Source organism: Alosa alosa, chromosome 17, assembly GCF_017589495.1.
Source record: "Alosa alosa isolate M-15738 ecotype Scorff River chromosome 17, AALO_Geno_1.1, whole genome shotgun sequence".
Taxonomy (NCBI): domain Eukaryota; kingdom Metazoa; phylum Chordata; class Actinopteri; order Clupeiformes; family Clupeidae; genus Alosa; species Alosa alosa.
Genome location: NC_063205.1, coordinates 20,977,136 through 20,984,014, shown reverse-complemented (window position 1 = coordinate 20,984,014; position 6,879 = coordinate 20,977,136). Strand labels below are relative to the sequence as shown.

Genomic DNA, 6,879 nt, shown 5'->3' with positions numbered 1-6,879 from the left:
TGTATTAGTTTTCTTTTTTAAAAACACTTCTACACACTTCTTTGATTCTGCCTCTGTTCAGGAACAACTTTCTACATTGATATATACTGTATATATATCAGGGTTTCCATTGTCTGGTAATTGCCGGACATTAGCCTGGGAAAAAAAAATTAAATGTCCGACAAAATGAAATCTCTCTGGTCAAATTGTCCATTTGAAATTGTCTAATAATCCCGTACCCCTAACACAATCTGAATTTTAGAATAAGCCTAAAACGTAGGCCTACCCTAAAGCAAGAATATGTCCTTTGGCTATGTTTTAAAGGAACAGGCGCTACCGTTTGAAAGTTATTAAACCACATGCATATGCTGCATTTCAAATAGGAATCACACGCATAAAACATCCGTTAAACAACGAACGAATAAGTGAGACGGTTCAAACATGGCCAGGCCCAGGCAGACTAGCCTTAAAAGTTTTTTCAGAGGCCAGACGCAATGGATGATGATAAATTGGTAACGCCTGAAGCCTCAGATGTCTGGTCAGCTCCACTACCACCAGAGAAAAAGCAGAAGTGTCGGGCCTAGCCTATCTGTCGGTTGAAGTGGAGTTGCGGGGGGTGCGGCCACACCCCTAGTATGACTAGTTAAGGACTACTAAGGTCCCTCCACCCCTAGTATGACTAGTTAATGATTACTAAGGTTAAGGTCACTCCACCCCTAGTATGACTAGTTAACGACTACTAAGGTCACTAAACCCCTAGTATGACTAGTTAATGACTACTAAGGTCACTCCACCCCTAGTGTGACTAGTTAATGACTACTAAGGTCACTAAACCCCTAGTATGACTAGTTAATGACTACTAAGGTCACTCCACCCCTAGTGTGACTAGTTAATGACTACTAAGGTCACTAAACCCCTAGTATGACTAGTTAATGACAGGATAAATGGAGCAAAATCATATCAATATGCACCTAAGTCCTCCGTCTGAGTACTAAAGTCAGTACATAGTGACTATGCTTTAGTTACTTCAAGATCCCAAGATGATGTTGTGATGTCAATATGAAAGTGCATGAGCAGGATGAAAGTGGTTTAGGTGGAAGTTGTACCAGCTGCACAAGGGCTTCTCACCAGCCCCAACCACACTAGCCCCAACCATTGCAGTCTTCAGTCTTCCTGTCATCAAGAACAGAACAAGGCCTCTTGTAGTTTCAGGCTAAAAGCATTTTCACTGTGCACTGTGCTTGCATAACCATAATCTGAGGCCTATCCCTAGTTTTATGCAGTCGCAAAAATATAGTCATCTACTGAATAAATTCATCACAAAACAAGTCTTGTTGTGATATGCACAGTAGCTTTTATCTCACAATCGCATTGCTGTTGTGCATATCCCTATACTGTACATTTTTTCAAATGAATTTTTAAAAATACAGAGCACAGAGCAGCCAAGGCAAAAATGTAGGTTTGGAGTTGTCGCTGGTATTTACAGTTTTACTAAAGTTCCACCAGACGTTCACACAATCTTAAAGGTGCCATATGTCATTTATGTTACCTATACATCTTAAAAGGTGCCATATGTCATTTATGTTGCCTATACATCTTAAAGGTGCCATATGTCATTTATGTTGCCTAGACATCGTGCTTGCGCATTGTTCAGCAGAAAATACTAACAGAGTAAACTGTCAGATAATTGACAACAAGACCAAATCATCTTGACATAAACAATGGTTTCATAGGTATAAATATTTGCTTTTGAGGCATAAATAAGCATGTTGAGCAAGATACACGCTGTTGCAGGTAATCCACTATGCAGTGCAGCTTGCTCTAATTGTTTTGGGAAATGCACTAACTGTTGTGCAAATGTTAAGGAAGATTCAATAAATGCACCAAAGCGACTGAGAAAAACAGTAAGGCCAGTTAGGCCAGTGGTCTAAAACCCCCAGCCCGCCAGACAATTTCTTGTAGCCTCTTGCTTTACATTTGTACTGAGATTCGGCCTGTATATCAATTTTGTGTTTCAATTTCAATTTGTAAGGGACAGTGTGCAATTAAAACATAAATGTAACCATTTGATGCATTGCACCAGAGTTAGCCTTGGGCTAATTAGTCCCACAGGAAGCACAAATACAGTATACAAAATACAACCTTTTAAAAACAAAACATCGCTCAATTAGTAAAAAAAAAACATTTTCCGTTTGCTTCTTAAGAATAGGCTACTCAACATTTAACTGTTAATGCAGCCTGGCAGCCTACTCAACTAACGTTAGCTTTGGGTGTGCAGTTGCATAGACCAATGTCAATTGCACTAGTTAGCACTGCTGTGGGTCAGCTACAACAATCAAAAGATCTCAACACAAGGGAACCAACAGAGCAGTTCCTTGCAAACAATTGCATATTATATTATATTATATTATATTATATTATATTATATTATATAACTCACCGAGTGGTTAGTGGTGTTCGTTGATGTTCCAAAACAAGTAGCATAGCGAAATACAGTTTCTGTCGTGTTTTATTTGGCATTTTGTAAAATCCCATTGATTTCTGTTGGAAGACTCATTGTACATTGATATTACTGCGCCACCGTCTATGCTTCATGTTCAAATATTGAGCGGAAGTTTATACGCGGTTGTGAGGTGTCTGAAAAAATAGTTCCACAATAGCAAATAAGACGGCTGGAAATCATACATTGCGCCGATATATTTTATTTTAATTATCAACGAACACCACTAACCACTCGGCGAGTTGCACAGTTTTGAAAACGAACGTTAAGGCTTGTTTTAGGACATGTTTGAGTATGCCTGTCAAAGGCGATTCAAAACGAGTCAGAAAAGTCGAGACAGGACCAATCGTCAAAATTTTGGTGTCCACCACTCTAGTTCATCCAAAACAAACCAGAAAAGGGACTCAAAGTGCTAAATACCGGAATTTTCCTTTAACCATCCCTACAGTGCATGTGTATATCTTGCAATCCCCCCCCTCCACGGTCCGTGTAACGCTTTGTAGTGCTGTGTTCTATTTGCAGAATTCACATGAAAAAATATAAAAATAGGCTTAAAAATCTGTCATCGATTCTTTAGGACGGCACAGTTAATGGTTTATTGATGCTTACTTTGATTTTCATTTGGGCACAGTTACGGTTTTCTGTTCAGAAGTTGAAAATTTAAATGATGCGTACATTTTCTAATTTTCCTTTTATGCGCTTGTGGTTGGACTGAACCACGAGCACCGGGGGGAGTACACCATCTAGCTGGGCCAGGCTAGATGGTGGAGAGCGCAGCCTGAAGTTGACTCATTACTTTAGAGATTAATAAATAAAACTTCGCCGATTTTTGGGAGATGGGACGTTAAACATCACTTTCAGCCTATGTTGAACATATCTACAGTATATTTAAATACCATGGCCATGCCATACCATAGCAAATAATTCCCCAAAGAGAATGCTTTGCCGTTGACGTCAGTTTAGGCTATACAGGCCTATAGGCTACCCCAAGCACTGTTTTACATGGGGTGTTTTTGCTTATTTAAAGGGATATTCCACCATTTGGGGAAATACACTCGTTTTCCACGTCCCCTTGAGTTAAACAATTGAGTTTTATCTTTCCCCAGTTCATCCAGCCGTTCTCTGAGACTGACAGTAACACTTTTAGCTCCAGCTCATTGAATCAGATTAGACTGTTAGCTTATAGAGAGATGCTAACGGTCTAATCTGATTCAATGAGCAATGAGAAATGACTACTCTAATGACTAGTGATTATGCTTACTTACTTAAAGATCCCTTAATGATGTTGTGATGTCAATATGAAAGTGCATTAGCAGGATGAACATGGTTTAGGTGGAAGTTATACGTGACCAGCTGACCTAACGAGCCCCAACCACAGCAGTCTTCAGTCTTCCTGTCATCAAGAGCAGAACAAGGCCTAGTTTCAGGCTAAAAGCACTTCACTCTGTGCTTGCATAGTACATCTCAAGACCTTTTTGTTTAATGACCATTTTTCCTCCACACCCAACACATAGCTCTATACGCATAGCTTGTCTTTGTTGTATTGTTATTGTTTGTCTGTCTGTTGTGTTTTCTTTCTACTATGTAAAACGACCTTGGGTTTGAGAAAGGCGCTATATAAAAGAAACGTATTATTATTATTATTATTATTATTATTATTATTATTATCTGAGGCCTATCCCTAGTTTTATGCAATTGCAAAAATATGTGTGTGCTTTTTTACCCACAAGTCATCTACTGAATCAATCCATCACAAATCAAGTCATGTTGTTATATGCACACTAGCATTTATCTCTCAACCACATTGCTGTTGTGCAGTTTCTTTTGTAATCAGGAGAACTAACCCGCATATGTGACTAGAACTGGACTAAATGGGAACATGTTTAGCACCGTCCTCTCACAGGCTACTGAACCACAGTGGGTTCTTCTATAAGAGTACTTAACCACAGAGGGTTCTTCTATAAGAGAGTACTTAACCACAGCGGGTAGCAGTGACTGTGTGAGGTGACATTCTATATGTCTGTTGTGAGTGTAAGGACGTCAGGGCCATAGCCAGGTACACTGTATTTTTACCGTGTACTCACAGAATGGACAGCTAGCAGATCGTGAAGAGATGATTGCTAAACGTGAAAAAAATTGAAATCTGGCCTTGAAATCGCATACAATCGCTGATTGCGCCTTTAAAGGTGCCATTTGTCATAAATGCTGATGTATTTTGAAAATGCTTCTAGAGTAACAGTGATATGATATTAAAGGCAGGAATACTGTGTTTTTTCATTGTCATGATAACTACATATTAGACTTTTACACACTTTTTTTCATAACATTTTACTGCATTATAATGTTTCATATTTAATATTGAGTATTTTATTGTCTTTACTGCTGGGTGAGGATTTATATACGTTATGGCGATGATCGCCTCTCCTGCACTGATTCTTATCTTCGCAGCTGGACTTGCCCTTGAACAGGTAAAGATCCATTGGCATAGTTTGGCACAGACTTGAGCACATCGCCTTCTTCTCATAAACAAAATATGTTTATATTTATGGTATTTGGCAGGTGATTTTGTCCAAGTTTTCCTGGGGTATATAAACACCAAATTATTACACTTGCTGTCTTATTTTTTCTGATATGAGGTCTCTCTGTCTTGTTGCTACAGGATGAAAGAACAGCGGTCAAAGAGAAGGAGTATCCACTCGATATGAAACCGAATTCTGTCGATGATCAATATGAGGGTTGTGCCGAGAACATGACAAAAAGAATACATTTCTTCAAAAAGAACTTAGCAATCAAGAGTTCGGTGAAGCTTGGAAAAGGGCAAATGATTCATGTGGCAACCCAGGACATGGTTTGACAATTAATCAGTGCATTGCCCTTGTTGTGTACAGTGACAGCAATAAAACACAAATATACTGTACCAAGTGTTTAATGATGCAGGTCGTGATGCAGTACAAATCCCGGACATTTAAATGGTACTCCCTCCAGTTTTTCCTAACAGAGGCTGTTCAGGCTCTTAAGAGAGAACAAAAGAACAGCAAAAACACATTCCGTGGTACAAATGTCAGTTTTCCTAAAAAGGTTGTGAACAATGAGATTCGATTTGGCCAATTTGCATTCTCTTCTACTGAGAAAAAGACAGCACAGGGATTTGGAACTAAATCTTGTTTTGACAGGCATAGCATGCATAGTGGACACCGTCGTATACACGCAAAAACTCACCTCCATTCACAGACGCACCGTGACTATCACTGTCAATCGATCATAATCTCCAAAAGGATATTCTCCTTCAGAATCAGAATAGGTGAATAACATGGCCTACCTTCACACGTGAAAGTTTTTCAACATTTGGTGTAGGCCTATTTCTGCTTCAATTTGTGCAAAACTATGGCCTGCATCGCTTCCGCGTCATTAGAAATGCACCTGTTTCTTGCGTGTAATAGCCTACAAGTATTTCCTGAAAACTTTGCGCAGCGATTTTGGGTTTGAATCAAGCTCTGGATGTCTAGCAAATAGTGGAGGAGAGTACAAATGGGATTTGTCACCGTACTTGGATCTATCGTCTATTTTAATCAGTATCGTTGTTTGTCGCAATTAAAAATAGCCTCAAGGGCCGGATTGCATTATTATTTTGACATACGTCGGGGGCCGGAATTGGGTCGGACGTGGGCCGGGTGTTTGAGACCCCTGATGTAGATGTTAGGCTACTAAATTTTCAGGTGACCAATGCACAAACAAAACCGGGAAACGGACAAATATTATCAAGGCCTTGAATGTTTATGTCTATGCACGGGGGTGTCTGTAGATCGGTGTGCATAGCATTCATTCCTGCAGGGCTGTGGCCATGCATGCGCCCTTAAAATAGCATCTGAATTTGCGCCACTGACTTTAGACCAGGAGGTTCGTGGTCTGTGGCGGAATTGTTTTCTGAAACTGCAAAATATCAACAGGGACCGTTTGTGCCGGAACACGCCCCCTCTTTTCGCTGAACCGCCCTCGTGGGTGCAATTGAATTTCCTAATTTACGGACATGTACCTGTGGAGGGAAAATTCCAATATGCGCTGACTGCAAAATAGGAAAGACCAAAAGCGCGAGTATACAAAGTCAATTGCGCTGAAGTGCAAGATAGAGCCCTGTGTGTGTGTGAATATATCCACAGAAGGCAGGAGTGTGTGAAAACACTGGGTTGGTGGTTTATTCAGTTAAAATGTGCGTGTGTGTGTCGTAGAGCTGCAGCAGGACTTGATGGTGCTGAGTCATAGCACACTGGTCCTGGAGACACCAGCTTGGTGTGTGTGTGTGTCCTCATCAGGAGTAGTCTCCAGTGTCTTAGAAGGAGAGGAGAGACCATTAGAGCACAGACACACACACACACACACACACACACACACACACACACACA

General features: G+C 40.3%; 1 protein-coding gene and 1 pseudogene across 2 annotated transcripts in view; one reads left to right on the top strand and one right to left on the bottom strand.

The window, feature by feature from the left end:
- Window positions 1-4,884: 4,884 nt before the first annotated feature.
- LOC125311035 overlaps window positions 4,885-6,879 on the top strand; it is a 2,290-nt pseudogene continuing 295 nt past the window's right edge.
- Window positions 6,647-6,879, bottom strand: part of LOC125310662 (ubiquitin carboxyl-terminal hydrolase 37-like) — a 23,753-nt gene continuing 23,520 nt past the window's right edge. For both annotated transcript variants that reach the window (XM_048268294.1, XM_048268293.1), the window contains one exon: window positions 6,647-6,805. The gene's annotated coding sequence lies outside the window, so the exon portion shown is untranslated. The remainder of the gene's footprint in view (window positions 6,806-6,879) is intronic.